At 38.7% G+C, this 18,708-nt stretch overlaps 2 protein-coding genes across 5 annotated transcripts in view; one reads left to right on the top strand and one right to left on the bottom strand.

Moving 5' to 3' along the window:
- The window catches only part of Slf1 (SMC5-SMC6 complex localization factor 1), a 67,860-nt gene extending 63,112 nt beyond the window's left edge, over positions 1 to 4,748 (bottom strand). For all 3 annotated transcript variants that reach the window (XM_041663765.1, XM_041663766.1, XM_041663767.1), the window contains exon 1: positions 4,647 to 4,748. The gene's annotated coding sequence lies outside the window, so the exon portion shown is untranslated. The remainder of the gene's footprint in view (positions 1 to 4,646) is intronic.
- A 119-nt stretch (positions 4,749 to 4,867) lies between these two features.
- The window catches only part of Kiaa0825 (KIAA0825 ortholog), a 411,723-nt gene continuing 397,882 nt past the window's right edge, over positions 4,868 to 18,708 (top strand). For both annotated transcript variants that reach the window (XM_041663776.1, XM_041663777.1), the window contains exon 1: positions 4,868 to 4,945. The gene's annotated coding sequence lies outside the window, so the exon portion shown is untranslated. The remainder of the gene's footprint in view (positions 4,946 to 18,708) is intronic.

Raw genomic sequence — 18,708 nt, 5'->3', positions numbered from 1 at the left:
GAACACATACATGTCTTAAACCACATCAGAATGCAAGACATTTATTCACAAGTTCACCAGAAGAACAGGAGGAGTATTCGTTAACTTCCACAGAGATGTAAATCCTGGACATGCATACAACTATCAGTTTTAAGAACACCAAGACTAATTTAATTGCCTTTTGTAATTATGTTACCAAGCTGAAACAAAGGCAGTATTTCTGAATATCATATTGCATGTAAAAAAGGTATCATGACATTCAATATATCTGACTACATGGGACAATATATACATCAACACGGTAAAACAGACATGGTTGTCTTTTATACATAAAGTAGTAGCTTGATGGTTTTTCCATACCCTGGAAGTTAAAGACAACAGTAAACGGCAGCCGGATGCGCAAACAAGTTAAAAGAGAACACTACAGAAATGTCCTTAAAGTATATCAATAAGCCAGGCCACTTAGAGTTAAATTTTATATAGATGATAAGTTCTGAAATATAGAGAACTAAGAGCTTACTTCTTGAAATCTTCTAGTACCAGAAAATAACAAACATTCCATACCATAGCTAATAGTGGAAAATTTTCTATCTTCTCAGAATCAGTGGGGTAAAGAAGTAGGACATATGAACCTTTAAGCACCACACAGATGGCATCTTCACATAAAAGAAGAGAGATCGTTTATTTTTATTAATTAATTATCTTTATAGTAAAATTACACCAATACATTCCTAGTTATGTTTTGTAGTAACATTTTAAAAACTTTTTATTAGTAATTTAAAATGTACTCACCCTGAACCACATGAAATCCCAAACTTAGGAGACAGTGCCTGTGAACAGGCTGTCCTTTATACATAGCAAGCAACTGTCACTGTCGCCTGGTGCACTGTCTTAAAATATCTCTTACCAGGGCCTACCCTTGATGCCTGAAATTCTTTGACAGTTGGTGTCAGTCAGCCAGAAGCACCAGGAAACCTACATTTCTCATTACTGTGACTGTGCATGTTTTATCCTAAGTTTTTAAGCAGAATCTCAATTCTTTACGGTATACCAGCGCTAGTGTACCTCTTTATTCCCAGCTCTAAAGAGGCATAGGCAAGTGGATCTCTGTTTCAAATCAGCCTGTCTGGTCTACACTATGAGTTCCAGGTCAGCGAGAGATACAATGAGACCCTGTTTCAAAAATAAGGAAACAAAAAAGAAAAGCAAGGTGGAATACAGGTAATAAAATAAAGGTCTGTGGCTGAGATAGGAAAAGACTCCAAGTCAAAGGTCAGCAAAGACATACAGAGTGCATACAGGACAGGATAGGAAAGTAGGGTAGGAGGGAGGGACAAAAGGCAGGATAAATAGTTGGCTAAAAAATTACTGCAGAAAGGAGAAGCCAGGATGCTTGACCAAGTCCTTTAAGGGAAGTAAGGTAACTCCTCTACTCTGCATTATGATGTTTTATAACCAGTCATAGATGTGTATAAGAACTACATTGGTACTGTTAAAATAATCTTTACCAATTTTCGCTTTTTTAATTTCAATCAACAGTTTGAGTATAGACAATTTTAAAAGTACTACAAAGTACATACAGTGAGAGATTAAACTCATCTCTAATTTCCTTGCCTTATAAAACTATTGTATTAGTGTGATGTGTATATGAAAAACAAGTACGTACAACATTTGGGAATGTACTTCCCTAATTTTTATGATTAGTTTTCCATGCTAATATTCTTGTTGGTAAATAAAACAATAAACCACATGTTGAAAATTAGCAGTTTCTTCATTTTCATTATAAAGGAAACTGTTTTGATTTGAAACCTTATTTAACTGGCGAGCATTTGAAAATTCTTTTTTTCTGAAAAGCATATACAAGTCTCCAGTACAGTTAACTTTACTGTTTTGAATTCAAAACTTGAAAGATTCAACTGAGAAAGAAAATTGAAACTTAAATTTAAAATGAAACTGAACATGGCCAAAGCACCAGATCTCCTTCTGCTTTACAATGTTGCAATGCATCCACTCATGTCTTAGTACTCAACCTATGTGAAGAAACTGTGGTTCTGAATGCTTTCATCTCAAGTGGAGTGTAGGAATCTTTGTGCTTCTGGACCCAGGAAAAAACAGACCCTTGGTCTAATGTCAATGAGCAGGCCTTTGGAATTAGTTTTAAAAGATGTATTATGTTAGTCCCAAGGAGACTATCCCATAAATCCAACACTGTACATGGTATAGGCTGTGCTAGATCTTTTAATTAAAGGAGTTCTCAGAAAGCAAACTGTGGCTGGGCGGTGGTGGAGCACCCCTTTAATCCCAGCACTGGGGAGGAGGCAGAGGCAGGTGGTTCTCTCTGTGAGTTCGAGGTGTGGTCTACAGGAGCTAGTTCTAGGACAGGCACCAAAGCTACACAGGGTTTCAAGAAACCCAGTTTGGAAAAAAAAACAAAAACAAAAACCCAAACAAACAAACAAACAAAAAGCAAACTGTACAAAGACAGTTTTCTGTATGAAAAGCATGAGTCTAAGACTGGGTATTTAAAATGTTTGATTTAATTCTTATGAAGGACCTACTGTGGTCTATATACTTCACATATTTATCCACTGTATTTACCCAAATACAGATGAGAATACAAGATACTGATGAGAATAGCGGATTACGCCTAGTTTAAACTAGGTGAGGAAGGGTATATTGGGTAATACAATAAATACTGACAGGAGATAAGCACTGAGTCGATCCCTAGCACCAGGGCGCAGATAAAAACCCACCTTAAAGAGTCGCATTTTTTAAAGAACAGTGATACCAAGATGAGCCTGCTCTGAGAAAAGGCTATGCCCTTTCCAAAACACCAACCAGGCTGAAATTTCAGGTTTAATCTACTTTTCTTAAACACATTACAATTTTATAGAGCAATCTATATTCCATCAGAACTGCAGGAAGGCGTGAGAAAGAAATCTACTATATATGTAAGAAGACATTTAGAGCAACAAATGCAAAGATGTAAACAGTTACTAATCATTTTCAGAAGGATACTAATGTCTAAGATATGTATACATTTCTAGGGATATTTTAAAGAGTACTATTATTTTTCTGTTGCCAAAACAGATTCTACCATTTTTCTCTCAAAACAGATTTATAGTCAATTTTTGGAATTTTTCATACAGATTTTCTCAATAATAACAAAATAGTTTCAATTTCAAAATAATTTCACTGGAATCAATTAAAAGAAAAACAGGTGGTTTTCCACTATAGTTTTTTGTTCTTTAGAAATGTTCGTTAGCTTCTTTAGGCTTTATTATTTCACCCTTACAGAGAAATGACTTTATTCGTTTCCTGTTTTTTAAACAGTGTAAAGAAAAGACTTGTAGAATAATATATTCAAGATACATAATGAAAATACTATCTAATTTGTAAGACTATACTACTGGTTTCCTACAAAAAAAATCAAAGAGCCACCCATGGAAAAGAGAATTCATGGAAAGAAATCTTCATTAATTTTGATTATGAAAAGGAATCATATTGATAACTACTTCACACGCTATCATGATCTAAGCTTTCTGTTTTACAGAAGCAAAAATATTCTAAACCATATATTTGACCATCATCTAAGTCAATAAAGCATGAGAAAATCTGGACTTAGAAAACAAGTTAAATTGAAGGTTAGTTATTTATTGAAGACTCTCTTAAAATAAGACAGATCTAAACAGTTGAGTATTTTTAACATCCTAGTACATGAAAAAGAAATTATTAACTTACAAATAATAAAATTTCCTCTCATACAAATCTACAAGCAAATCATGAGCTATGTTCTTAACACCTAGAATAAATGACATACATTCCATCCACAGGGATAGCTTGAAAACCAACGTAAGACCTAGGTCATGATAGGGCAACACAGTCCGTAAGATGTGGTGTCTGTTACATGCATACTGTAAATCCAGTTCATTCCCAATGTCTCAATAGGATTTGTTTCCTCTGTAGAGGACAGTCATTTGCCATAAAAGTGCTTGGGGACTTTAAAATCAAGTTCCATCTACCACAGGTCCCAAATCCTGATTTGGAGTATTAAGACAAATCATGGTTTGTCAATATTTAGTCAGGCTTTGTTAGTGGAATACGTTCCTGATTAATCACTTAAGCTCATACTGATGCTCAGGCAGCAGACAGGATCCCCAGGAACACACACCCTCCCTTTAGGAGAGGTTCGTGTGTTTCTATTCAAAGCCTACAGTAGCCGCAGAGATACAAACTCATTTTCCTTTCGGTGTGAAAAACTCAATGCTACTAGAGAGAAAGAATGTCCCGATTTTCCTCTCAAAAGAGGGCAGGCCCTGGGAATCCCTGCCACTGTCACTGAGGCTAAGGTTGGAAGTAGCCAAGACCTGGGAGGGGACCAGGCTGCCTAGCCGGTTCTATGGAAACCGGAGACGCGGGCGGCCTAGCGCCGGGCCCCGACGACAGGCAGCGGCCGAGAGCACGGCGCAGGGGCGCCCCGGGCCACAAGGCCAGGCAGGGCGGGCCACGGTCTGGGGCCCCGGCCACCCCGACTTCACCGTGAAGGAACCAAGGCTCTGGAAAGCGCGAGCGCCAGGCGCCGCAGCGGCCCAGCGAGGACGGCGGGACTGTCACCGGCGCGGCCTGAGGACGCGGTAAATGGCGTCTTCCGAGCTGAGGCGCTTTACCTTCCCGGCCGACCGGAGTTCTGGGTGGTTTTCTTCGGGCGGCGGCGGCGGTGGCGGAGGGGGTGGAGGTGGCAGCGGGAGTGGCGACGACTAGGACGGCAGCACTCCCTGCTCCAATAATCTGGGTTCTAGGAAATAATTTCCCGCCGCGCGCTCGGCAGCCCCGGAAGTAGTTTACCACTTCCGGGTGGTTGTCAGTGACGCTCTCGAGCGGTCGCCAGGGCGGTCTGAGCTGTGGACCTCTTGCTCCTGGCCAGCGCGCCAGGCTCCGGCGGGATGCGCGCCTTCGGTGGAGACTGGTAAGTGACTTTCCCCTCTCGTCTGTTCGGCCTGGTGTTCCTGGCCAGCCCCTACCTGCAGCAGCTGGTCGGTGGAACCGAGAAGTGAGCAGGCAAGGATTGAATCAGTAGTCCCAAGTCCTTTCCCGAGGCTGGAGAAGGCCCTGGGACCCTGCTTCTGTCTTCACTGGCATTATTGGTTTCCAACGTGGATGTGGATCTTGGCTCCCCAAGCGTTCCTGGGCAATGCAGAAGACACCTGGGTTCTGTGCCAGTGATTCAGCAGCGTTCCTACCGTCTCCTTTTTGTAGGATTTGGTCACCGTGGTTTCTTGAAAGCTTCATGATGTTCCTTCTACTGAATACTGTTAAAATAGTTTTGGGGTGCACTAGGAGGGCACGCAGGCAGCTGAAGAATACATCTTTTCGCACTTTCGGAATGGAGCATGGAAGTCATACCTGACTTATAATTAATTGAACTTTTCTCCTTTGGTTTAAAGTAAAGAATGGCTTCTATTTTTGTTAATTACTATGAACTAATGAGATGCTATCATGCTTACAATTCTATGCATCAGCTTTAGATAGATGTGTTCCATTTTGGAAACCACTGATCCGGAATTAGGTTTGTTTTCAGGAAGGAATGCTCCGACTTTACTCCAGACTCTCTCACTATGAAGCGTGCGGAAGAACTTTGAATGTAGCTCTGATTTACCCAGAGAAATTGCTTCTGACAAAGGTCTAGTGTGAGGAAAGATTCTCATTTATGCAAAGACCCAAACGCTGGCATGTAATGAATCTTAGAGTATTATTCATTTTAAGTAACGCAGGTAACTTCACTCAACGTCTTGTAATTCATTAATCATCTTTCCCCCATTTACACTGCAAATCAGTCCATCCCAAAGGTTGAGAGATTACCATAAAAAAGTGCAATATTGGAGCTGGAGAGAGGGCACAGTGGTTAAGAGCATTGGCTACTCTTCCAGAGGTTCCTAGTTCAATTCCCAGCACTAATGTGGCAACTCACAATCAGCTATAATGGGATCCAATGACTTCTGGTTTGCATGTGATATGCATGCATACAAGAAAACATATACACAAAATGTATACATACGAATATATATATATATACACACACACACACACACACACATAAAATGTATACATGCATGCCAAAGCATCGGGCAAGTGCCTTTTTGCCTTTTAATAGTAAAGCTACCAAAACCCCAAAAAAAACAAAAAACAAAAAAAAAATTAAAAAGAAAGAGCAAAGCAACCGTATTTAAGAAAGTGTCTTGCTCTTTCTAACCTCCTGTTTGATTAATCACTGAACTTTTATAATTTTCCCATTGATACAATGTTATCTTATTGGTTCTTTTTTTTTTATACTTTTATCTTAAAGTAAACAGTTATAAGTTCTTTCAGCAAGGTTTCATGTTATTTCCCTATCGCAGCTAGTTTTTAGTCATTGTTCTTATTTGTGACTAATATTCATATAGTATTTCATGGATGCTCACGAGTATCTACTGTCCTCCTAACAGCTTGTATTCACTATTTGGTGTACACAAAAGAAAAATCCCGTCCCTTCATGCATTTTATATTGTACCTCAGAGGTGTACTTTTACACATGAAATTGTCATGTCTAGGATTTGAGTCCGGTTTCCTGACTCTGGAATTTGATTGTTTTACTGTGTATGCCTGGCTTGGTGGCATGTTCTGGAAATTTCAGTATTGGGCAAATGGGAGTAGGAAGATTAGGAATTTAAGGTCATCTTAGGTCACTTATTAGACCCACGAGACAAGTCTGAGCTATATCTGACCCTGTCTCAAAAAGAAAAGAAAACAAAACAATGACCAACAAAACAGATTGAGATATGGAATAGTTTTTGCTGTTCCTTTAGAATTCTGGACTTTGGTACCCAGCACCCACATCAGGTGGCTCATAATGGCTCTGTATCTTCACCTCCAGGTCTTCTTCTAGCCTCTGCTGGTACCTGCACATATTTGTGCATGCACACACACATAAAAGAAAATAAGTCATTCAAAGAAAAACTTAGTTCAAAAAATCACTCATTTAAGTTTTAGCTACAATAGTACATCACATTAGAAGTCAATCAGTGTACATAGCAAACCTTGGAGCTAAAAATATATAAATAAAGGTAATTGTCACATGAATAAGATAAATACCAATCATTGGCCAATTTTATCATTTTATCCCAAAGGTGTAGTAGTTGCAACAAAAACAAGATATGTAGAGGTTAATAGCAATTCATCACTCTTAAGTGATAACTTAACTGTAAAGGCAGCCATTTAAATCATACATTTGTATATATTTATGTACCAGTATCAACAGTTATGGTTGCTTATCATCTCTTACCATCTCCCATAGGAGATATAGTCTTCAATCCTCATGGCACTAGAGTATTATCCTTCTTTTACAGATGATAAGCTGGGGCAAGATTAACTTTGTATGTGGTCTTAGTTCACATACACATACCTATGATTTAAACCAATGCATTTCCAAAGACTGTATTCATAAACAGATTGTCATGTTTTTATGTTTTAACCCTGGTCTAGCTCTAATGTTTATGTTTTATTAAGTACAGAGAATGATGTATGATAGCTGTTCTTTCAGATTTGAATGAATACATTTATTAAGTATTTATCAACCCAAAGTAAAAGGATAAATAGCAAGAGCTGTAGCAAAATACCATCACCAAGTGCTCAAAACGTCTAGGCCAGATTGACTGTGAAAGCCCTTTAAGGCAATGAGCATGAGTTCCTGATCAAGAGAGTCCCCCACTTGTTGTGGAATACTAGTTTAGAATGTGTTTCATTTGTTTATGCTATGAAGTATGACCATTTTCTCTTGAATCATTTGATGAGATAAAGTAGATTTTCATTATATCTATGATTTCAACTAAGCATCTCTTATCGTGTGTTTGTGTGTGTGTGCATATATATGCAGACTTACAAGATCTTTCTAATTGCTAACCTTCATTATCTTCTAGAAGATATGTGATTTTTAAAAAGGGTGAAATCAAGACTATGAAACACGTGACAAACTTCCTCAATAACTACAAGTGGGCAGCCATCTTGGCTTCCTAGAGTCCTTTTATCTCCTAAACGTTTCAGTGGGTTAACACAAAGCAGCCCATGCACACATTGTATTTGGTACAGTGGAAAGGCCAAATGAGTGCCAGTTTGGTTACTAGATTGGATGGGCTTTCTGAACTTAGCATACTCAACATACTGCTAACACACAGTAACATACTACTCACACACTCAACATACTGCTAACACACAGTGACATACTCACTGCTCACACACACAACATACAGCTAACACACAATAACATACTCACTGCTCACACACACAACATACTGCTAACACACAATGACATACTCACTGCTCACACACTCAACATACTGCTAACACACAATAACGTACTCACTGCTCACACACACAACATACTGCTAACACACAATGACATACTCACTGCTCACACACACAACATACTGCTAACACACAATGACATACTCACTGCTCGCACACACAACATACTGCTAACACACAATGACATACTCACTGCTCACACACTCAACATTCTGCTAACACACAATAACATACTCACTGCTCACACACACAACATACTGCTAATACACAATGACATACTCACTGCTCACACACAACATACTGCTAACACACATTAATATACTCACTGCTCACATGCAGAACATCCCAAGAATAATCTTCAAGTAGGTATTTTATTATTTGGTTTACAAAAGCTAACACCAAAGCAAGATACAGATTTGTTTAAATACAGAGATCAGGTGGTAGACCTTAGTACATCCTTAGGAATACATCTCACATAAAAAGAGTCATAACAGTAGATGCTAAACAGGTATTTGTCACTTTAATTAAACAAGGCAATATAAAATAGTTGATTTCAGAGAGAAACTAGGTGTAGACTTCAACTCATTGAATCATTATCTGAAAAAGCTACCTAAGTTCTCTGAGTATACTTTCTTCATCTATCATATGATAATAAAATGGCACTTATATACATAAAATAAATAAATAAATCTTAAAAAAATAAAGTTGGTGTTTTAAAATGGGACAAGTAAGTGAAGTCATATGGATTAGTTAGGATTTAAAGCCCAACTTTTAGGTTTCTTTTGTCCTGTTTGCTTATTCATAAGCAAACATTCATAACATTAGCTAATGTTATTCATAAACATTAGCTAAGTAGAAAATGGAGGAAGTAGACCGAAGCCAAGGGGTAAAGTCGGTGTCTTACTGTCCTACTTTAATCCTTAGTAACTAACTCCAGGCAGAGCAGTCACATATGGAGAGTTGGCGCTAGGAGCATCCTATAAGAGAGAACATGCTACGTCTTTGTGGGTGTGGATTACCTCCCTCAGTAGGATCTTTTCTAGTTTTACCCATTAATTGCAAAGTTTGTGATTTTGTTTTTCTTACAGCTGCATAATGTTCCACAGTGTGAATGTACTGCATGTTCATTTTCCCTTTGTGTATTGAAGGACATTCAGGTGTTTCCATTTTAAGCTATTGTGACTAGAGCAACGACCTTGTCTGAGCAGGTTCCTGTAGAGTGGGATGCTGAGTGCTTTGGACACACGCCTAGGAGTGGTATAGTGAATCATATGACAGACTTTGTTTAGTTTTCTGAGAATTCTTCAGTCTCCACCCTCATTTCCAGAGTGGCTACGCCACTTTCTAATGCTACCAACCACTGAGAGTCATCCTGTCCTGGTGTGTGTGTGTGTCCCACACCATATGCCATCCTGTCCTGGTGTGTGTGTGTGTGTGTGTGTGTGTATCTGTCCCACACCATATGCCATTCTGTCCTGGGGTGTGTGTGGTGTGTGTATGTGTGTCTGTCTGTCCCATACCATATGCTCTCAAGCATTTGCTGACAGTTCGTTTGTTGACCTTTGCCATTCTGACTAGGGGAAGAATAAATCTTAATGTCCTCCACCCCCTTTTCCTCTCCCTCCTCTTCATTTTGAGAATTCTGTATTCAGATCTTTGATCCATTTTCCAGCTTATGTTTTTGATTTCGTTGTCAAGTATTACATGGCTGAAGTTATGTGTACTCATGTTAGGGTCTTCAATTCAGTTTTGTTCCATTTGTCTACATGTCTATTTTTGTGCCAATGCCATATTGTTATTAGTTTGGCTGAATATTTTATCTTAAGATATGTAATTTTAATTAATCCTTCATATATATACACACACTTTTATTATGTATTTCAGTTACCATTTAGTGCCATTTTCTTTAGTATTTCTTTTTATTTTTTGGAATTTAGAATTTATGTTTTTTTTTTGAAAAGAAAACACACTATCTTTTTTTTTCATTTTACATACCAATCCCAGTACCCACTCCCTCCCCTCCTTGCATTTCCTCCACCTTCCTTCTCACCTCACCCATATCCACTCCTCAGAGATGGTAAGGCATGTTGCTTTGGGGAAGGTTCAAGGCCCTCCCTACTCTATCTAGCCTGAGCAAAGTATCCATCCAAAGAGAATGGGTTCCGAAAAAGGCAATACAAGTAGTAGTAGTCCTGCAGTCTGCCCCAGCCATACAACTGTCACCTACATTCAGAGGAACTAGTTTGGACTTATGCTGTTTCCTTCCCTGTCTGACTAGAGTTGGTGAGCTTTCATTAGCTCAGATAGTCTGTTTCAGTGGGTATCTCCATCATGGTCTTGACCTCTTTGCTCATATTCTCACTCCTTCCACTCCTCAACTGTACTTTGGAAGCTCAGTCCAGTGCTTGGATGTGGGTCTCTGCCTGTTTCCATCAGTTGCTGGATGAAAGTTCTATGGTAATATTTAAGATATTCTTCAGTCTGACTACAGGGCAAAGCCACTCCAGGCACCTTATTCTCTATTGCTTAGGGCCTTAGCTGGGGTCATCCTTGTGGATTCCTGCACTTTCTCTAGTGCCAGGTTTCTTGCTAGCCCCATAATGGCTCCCTCAATCAAAATATCTCTTTCCTTGCTTTCATCTCTGTCCTTCCTCCATCTTAACTATGCCATTCCTCAAGTTCTTTCCCCCTTCTCCCCTCATCTTTCCCTTTCACCATCCCTACTCCTCCTAGTCCCTGCTCCCAATTTTGTCAGGTGATCTTTTATGTATGGTTTTTCTCAGTTTCAGAAGGTCCAATTTATTTCTTATTGCTCTCAGTGTGTGTGCTACTGATGTTATATTTAGGAAGGGGTCTCCTGTACCTATGCATTGAAAACTACTTCCCACTTTATCTCTTATCAAGTTCAGTGTCGTCAGATATATATTGAGGTCTTTAATCCATTTGGATATGAGTTTTGTGCATGGGGGTAGATATGGATCTATTTTTATTCTTCTACAGGTTGGCATTCAATTATGCCAGCATCATCTATTCAAGATACTTTCTTTTTCCATTGTATATTTTTAGCTTCTTTATCAAAAATCAGGTGTTCATAGGTGTGTGGATTAAAATCTAGGTCTTCAATTCAATTCCATTGGTCAACCTTTCTGTTTTTATGTCAATACTAAGCTGTTTTCATTACTGTAGCTTTGTAATAGTGCTTGTTATCAGAGATAGTAATGCCTCCAGAAGTTCCTTTATTGTACAGGATTGTTTGGGCTATCCTGTTTTGTTTTTTTTTTGTATTAGCATATGAAGTTAATTATTGTTCTCTCAAGGTCTGTGAAGAATTGTGTTGGGATTGCACTGAATCTATAGATTGCTTTTGGTAGGATTGCCATTTTTATTATGTTGATTCTACCTATCCAAGAACATGGGAGATCTTTCCATTTTCTGGAATCTTCTTCAGTTTCTTTCTTCAGAGACTTAAAGTTCTTGTCAATAGGTCTTTCACTTCTTTGGTTAGTGTAACCCCAAGATATTTTATATTATTTGTGGTTTTGTGAAGGATGATGTTTCTCTGATTTCTTTCTCAGCAATTTATCATTTGTATATAGGAGGGCTTTTTTTTTTTTTAAAGTCGATCTTGTAGCCTGCCACATTACTAAAAGTATTAATCTGCTGTAGAAGGAAGTTCTCTTGTAGAGTTTTGGGGTCGCTTGTGTATGCTATCATATCAGCAAATAGCAAGAGTTTGACTTCTTCCTTTCCTGTTGTATGGAGCAGCGGGCTGTGTTCCACCAGGCTCCCAGCCGTCTGGCTAGCTTATGCCCCGAAATAACAACACACAAATTGTATTCTTTTAAATACTGCCTGGCCACAGGAGATCGCTTCCTATGTATAACCCCAGCAGCACAGACATTAAGGGCAACATTGAATAAATGGGACCTACTAAAACTGAGAAACTTCTGTAAAGCAAAGAACACTGTCACTAAGACAAAAAGGCAACCTACTGACTGGGAGAAGATCTTCACCAACCCCGCAACAGACAAAGATCTGATCTCCAAAATATATAGAGAACTCAGGAAACTAGACTTTAAAATGCTAATTAACCCAATTAAAAAATGGGGCACTGAACTGAACAGAGAATTCTCAACAGAAGAAGTTCAAATGGCCAAAAGACACTTAAGGTCATGCTCAACCTCCTTAGCGATTAGGAAAATGCAAATCAAAACAACTTTGAGATATCATCTTACACCTGTCTAAAATAAAAAACTCCAATGATAGCCTTTGCTGGAGAGGCTGTGGAGGAAGGGGTACCCTCATCCATTGTTGGTGGGAATGCAATCTTGTGCAACCACTTTGGAAATCATTGTTTCGGTTTCTCAGGAAATTCGGGATCAACCTACCCCTGGACCCAGCAATACCACTCCTGGGAATATACCCAAGAGATGCCCTATCATATGACAAGAGCATTTGTTCAACTATGTTCATAGCAGTATTATTTGTAATAGCCAGAACCTGGAAACAACCTAGATGCCCTTCAATGGAAGAATGGATGAAGAAAGTGTGGAATATATACAAATTAGAGTACTACGCTGCGGTAAAAAACAATGACTTCTCGAATTTTGCATGCAAATGGATAGAAATAGAAAACACTATCCTGACTGAGGTATCCCAGACCCAAAAAGATGAACATGGTATGTACTCACTCATAATTGGTTTCTAGCCATAAATAAGGGTCACGGAGTCTACAATTGGTGAACCTAAAGAAGTTAAGTAAGAAGGTGAACCCAAGGGGAAACATATAGTTATCCTCTTGGCTATGGGAAGTAGACAAAATTGCTGGGGAGAAAATTGGGATCTTGGGGGTGGGGTGGGATGGTGGTAAGGGGAGATGGGGAGAGAAAAGGGAGAAGGGGAGGAGGGGGGGAACTTGGGGAAAAAGGATGATTGGGATAAAGGAAGGTTGGATTGGGGAACACGGAAGCACAATTCTTAGTTAAGGGAGCCACCTTAGGGTTGGCAAGAGACTTGACCCTAGAGTGGCTCCCAGGAGCCCAAGGCGATGTTCCCAGTTAGTTCCTTGGTAAGCTGAGGATAAGGAACCTGAAATGACCCTATCCTATAGCAATACTGACCAATATCTTGCATATCACCATAGAACCTTCATCTGGTGATGGATGGAGATAGAGACAGAGACCCACACTGGAGCACTGGACTGAGCTCCCAAGGTCCCAATGAGGAGCGGAAGGAGGGAGAAGAGGAGCAAGGAAGTCAGGACCATGAGGGGTGCACCCACCCACTGAGATAATGGGGCTGATCTATTGGGAGCTCATGAAGGCCAGCTGGACTGTGACTGAAAAAGCATGGGATAAAACCGGACTCTCTGAACATGACGAACAATGAGGGCTGCTGAGAAGCCAAGGACAATGGCACGGGGTTTTGATCCTACTTAATGTGCTGGCTTTGTGGGAGCCTAGCCAGTTTGGATGTTCACCTTCCTAGATATGGACGGAGGGGGAAGGACCTTGGACTTTCCACAGGGCAGGGAACCCTGACTGCTCTTTGGACTGTATAGGGAGGGGGAGAGAAGTAGGGGGAGGGGGAGATGGGTGGGAGGAGGGAGAGGGAAATGGGAGGCTGGGAGGAGGTGGAAACTTGTTTTTTTACCTTTTCTCAATAAAAAAAGTAAAAATAAATACATAAATAAACAAACAAACAAATAAATAAATACTGCCTGGCCCATTCCTTCCAGCCTCTTATTGGCTAGCTCTTACATATCGACCTAACCCATTTCTAATAATCTGCGTAGCCCATGAGGTAGCTTACCAGGGAAGATCTTAACCTGTGTCTGTGTTGGTTGGGAGAATCATGGCGACTGCCTGACTCGGCTTCTTTCTCCCAGCATTCTGTTCTGTCTATTCCGCCTATCTAAGCTACTGTCCTATCAAAGGCCACGCAGGTTCTTTATTAATTAACCAATGAAATCAACACAAAACAGAAGACTCTCCCACATCACTTTCCTATTTGAATCCCCTTGATCTTCTTTTGTTGTCTTCTTGTACTTGCTGATGTCTCCTTCTCTATCATTCTCTTCATGTGCTCACTTTGTGCTTCTTTGGTCTCCTTTGTCCATGCTGTCTAACTCTGCCAAGCCCAAGCACATTTGTTCCAATTATGCCTGTGACATGAGACCAATAGAACTCTTGTCTGTCTGAGCTTGCTCATTTTGAGCATCTTTAGTTCCACTGACAACATTGTTTTGTTAAATGGGTTTTCTTTGGCCATTGCAAAGAAGTTTCTGGTCCTAATACTCTTTTCTAAACTGGAAAAACCTGTATACTGACTGGGTTGTCATTGCTGGTAAAAAAAAAAAAAGTATCCAGAATGTTACTCCCCAAAAGTTACACTTTAATTTCAACAAATTAATTTTTTAATAATTAGATATTAAATGATTACATTTTATTAGCTTGGATATAAATATGGGAAAGAAATGAAACTGATTCTAAAAGAAAATGGGCTAAATAAATTTAATGAATACCATGTAATTTATTTGAAAAAACAAATTTAACTTTCATGTTTACTACAGCTAATTTTTTTCTTCTTTTTAATTGATTTTTTTTTTGTAGTAAGGAGGAGCTGGCCCCTTGTTTCATCCCGCCCAGCTAGCTTACACCTGAAATAATCACACAGAAACTGTATTCATTTAAACACTGCCTGGCCCATTAATTCTAGCCTCTTATTGGCTAACTCTCACATCTTGATTCAACCCATTTCTAATAATCTGTATGTCACCACAAGGTCGTGTCTTACCGGGAAAGATTCAGCATGTCTGACCTGGCAACTCCCAATGTGGCTATCTCTCTGCCCTTCTTCCCAGCATACAGTTCTATCTACTCCATCTACCTAAGTGCTACCCTATCAAAAGGCCAAGGCAGTTTCTTTATTCAACCAATGAAAGCAACACATGGACAGAATAACCTCCTACACCATTTATTGAGCTCTACATTTTCTCTGCTCCACTTTATGACCCTTTCCTTGCCCTTCAACCCTCCCCCAAGGTCCCCATGCTCCCAATTTACTCAGGAGATCTTGTCTTTTTCTACTTTCTACTTCCCATGTAGATTAGATCTATGTAAGTCTCTGTTAGTGTCCTCATTGTTGTCTAAGTTCTCTGGAATTGTGGTTTGTAGGCTGGTTTTCTTTTCTTTATGTTTAAAAACCACATATGAGTGAGTACACGTGATAATTGTCTTTCTGTGTCTGGGCTACCTCACTCAAAATAATGTTTTCATGCTCCATCCATTTTCCTGCAAAATTCAAGATGTTGTCATTTTTTTTCAACTTGCAGTACTCAATTGTGTAAATGTACCATATTTTCCTTATCCATTCTTCAGTCAAGGGGCATTTAGGTTATTTTCATGTTCTGGCTATGACAAACAATGCTGGTATGAACATAGATGAGCACATGTCCTTGTGGCACAATTGAGCATCCTTTGGATATATACTTAAAAGTGGTATTCCTGGGTCTCGAGGAAGGATGTTTTCTATTTTTATGTGCAATTGTCACATTGACATCAAAACGGGCTATACCAGCTTGCATTCACACCAGCAATGCAGAAGTGTTCCCTTTTCCCCATAACCTCTCCAGTATAAGTTGTCATTACTGTTTTTGATCTTGACAATTCTTATAGGTATAAGGTGGAATCTCAGAGTTGTTTTGATTTGCATTTCTCTGATGACTAAAGATGTTGGACGTTTCCTTAAGTGTCTTTCAGCCATTTTAGATTCCTCTGTTGAGAGTTCTCTGTTTAGGTCTGTACTCCATTTTTTTTTATTGGATTATTTGTTCTTTTGATAACCAGTTTCTTGAGTTCTTTGTGTATTTTGGAGATCAGACCTCTCTCTGATGTGGGGTTAGTAAAGATCTTTTCCCATTTTGTAGGCTGTTGTTTTGTCTTGTTGACTGTGTCCTTTGCTTCACAGAAGCTTTTCAGTTTCTGGAGGTCCCATTTATTAATTGTTTCTCTCAGTGTCTGTGCTGCTGCGGTTATATTTAGGAAGTGGTCTCCTGTGCCAATATGTTCAAGTGTATATCCCTCTTTGTCTTCTATGAGGTTCAGTGTGGTTGGCTTTATGTTGAGGTCTTTGATCCATTTGGACTTGAGTTTTGTGCATAGTGATAGATGTCGATCTATTTTCATTCTTCTACATGTTGATATCCAATAATGCCAGCACAATTTGTTAAATATGCTTTCTTTTTTCCATTTGATATTTTTTACTTCTTTGTCAAAAATCAAGTATTCGAAGGTGTGTAGATTAATACCCAACTCTTTGTCTTGTTGATTCTTTGTATTATTTTCTTTGTTCCATTTTGTTGATTTCAGCTCTCAATTTATTTCCTGTTGTTTAGTTCTCTTAGGTGAGTTTGCTTCTTTTTGTTCTAAATATTTCAAATGTTCTGTTAATTTACTAGTGTGGGACTTTTCCAGCTTCTTTATGTAAGCATTTAGTTCTATGAACTTTTCTCTTAACACTGCTTTCATTGTGTCCCATAAATTTGGATATGTTGTTTGGTCATTTTCATTGAATTTTAGAAAGTCTTTAATTTCTTCCTTTATTTCTTCCTTGACCCATTGATAATTCAGGTGAACATTGTTTAATTTCCACGTGTCTGTGGGCTTTCTGGAATTAGTATTGCTGTTGACTTCTAGTTTTATACCATGGTGACCTGATAAGGTCCATTGGATTATTCCAATTTTTTGTATTTTTTGAGCTTTGTTTTGTTACTGAGTATGTGGTCAAATTTTGAAAAGGTTCCATGAGGTGCTGAGAAGAAGGTGTATTCTTTTCTTCTTGGATGGAATATTCTATAGATGTCTGTTAAGTCCATTTTAGTCATAACATCTGTTCCCTTATTTCTCTGTTCACTTTTTGGCTGACTGACCTGTCCAGTCATGGGAGGGGAGTGTTGAAGTCTCCCACTATTAGAGTGTGGGGTTTAATGTATGATTTAAGCTTTAGAAGTGTTTCCTTTACATATGAAGATCCCCTTGCATCTGGGGCATAGATCTTCACTATTAAGATTTCCCCTTGATGATTTTTTTTTCCTGTGACTAATATGAAATGACCTTCTTTGTCTTTTTAGATTGATTTTTAGCTTGAAGTCTATTTTGTTAGATATTAAGATAGCTATACTTGCTTGTTTCTTAGGCCCATTTATTTGGAATATTTTTTCCCAACCCTTTACTCTGAGACGATGTCTGTCTTTGAGGTTGAGATTGTTTCTTGTATACAGAAGAAGGATGGATTCTGTTTTCATATCCAGTCTGTTAGCCTTTTTATAGGTCAGTGAGTCCATTTAATTAAGGGATATTAATGACCAGTGATTGCTATCTTCTGTTATTTTAGTTTTCATTGTTGGTGATGTTAATTTGTGTGTTTTCCCCTTCCTGCTTTGAGACTGTCAATTGTTTGTATTTTTGTTGGTGTAGGCAATTTCCTTGGGTTGGAGTTTTTCTTTTAGTATTTTTTGTAGGGCCAGGTTTGTAGCTAGGTATTGGTGAAATCTAGTTTTGTCATGGAATATCTTGTTTTGTCCTTCTATGGTGATTGAACGTTTTGCAGGGTATAGTAGTCTGGGCTGGCATACATGGTCCCTTAATGTCTGCATAACACTTGACCAAGACCTTCTGACTTTCATTGTCTCCAATGAAAGGTCAGGTGTAATTCTGATAGGTCTACCTTTATATGTTACCTGGCCTTTTTCCTTTGTGTCTCTTAATATTCTTTCTTGACCCTGTATGTTTAGTATTTTGATTATTATGTGGCTAGAGGACTTTTTCTTTGAATCCAGTCTATTTGATGTTCTATAAGTTTTTTGGATCTCCATAGACATATCTTTCTTTAGGTTGGAAAAATTTTCTTCTATGATTACATTAAATATATTTCCAGTGCTTTTGAGTTCAACTTCTTCTTCTTGTATACCTATCATTCTTAGATTTAGCCTTTTCATGGTATCTCATATTTCCTGGATATTTTAGGTTAAGGTTTTGTTAGATACAATGTTTTACTTGACTGATGAGTCTTTTTCCTCTATTGTATCATCAGCGCTTGAGATTCTCTCTTCCATCTCTCGTATTCTGCTGTTCGTGCTTGCGTTGTGGTTCCTGATCATTTTCTCATGATTTCTGTTTCTATATTTCCCTCAGCTTGTGTTTTCTTTATTGTCTCTATTTCAGTTTTCAAGTCTTGAATAGTTTCTTTTATATGTTTGATTTATTTTTCTTGGTTTTCTTTAAGGGATTTGGTGGTTTCTTCTAATTTTTTGTTTGTCTTTTCCTCCATTTCTTGAAGGGAATTTCTCATTTCCTTTTTAAGAGTTTCAAACATTATCTTGAAGTCATTTTT

Source organism: Microtus oregoni, unplaced genomic scaffold (genome assembly GCF_018167655.1).
Source record: "Microtus oregoni isolate MIOR12 unplaced genomic scaffold, Mior012 000014F_ref0000157, whole genome shotgun sequence".
Lineage (NCBI taxonomy): Eukaryota > Metazoa > Chordata > Mammalia > Rodentia > Cricetidae > Microtus > Microtus oregoni.
The sequence above is the reverse complement of the archived record's forward strand: the minus strand, read 5'-3'. Positions and strand labels throughout refer to the sequence as shown.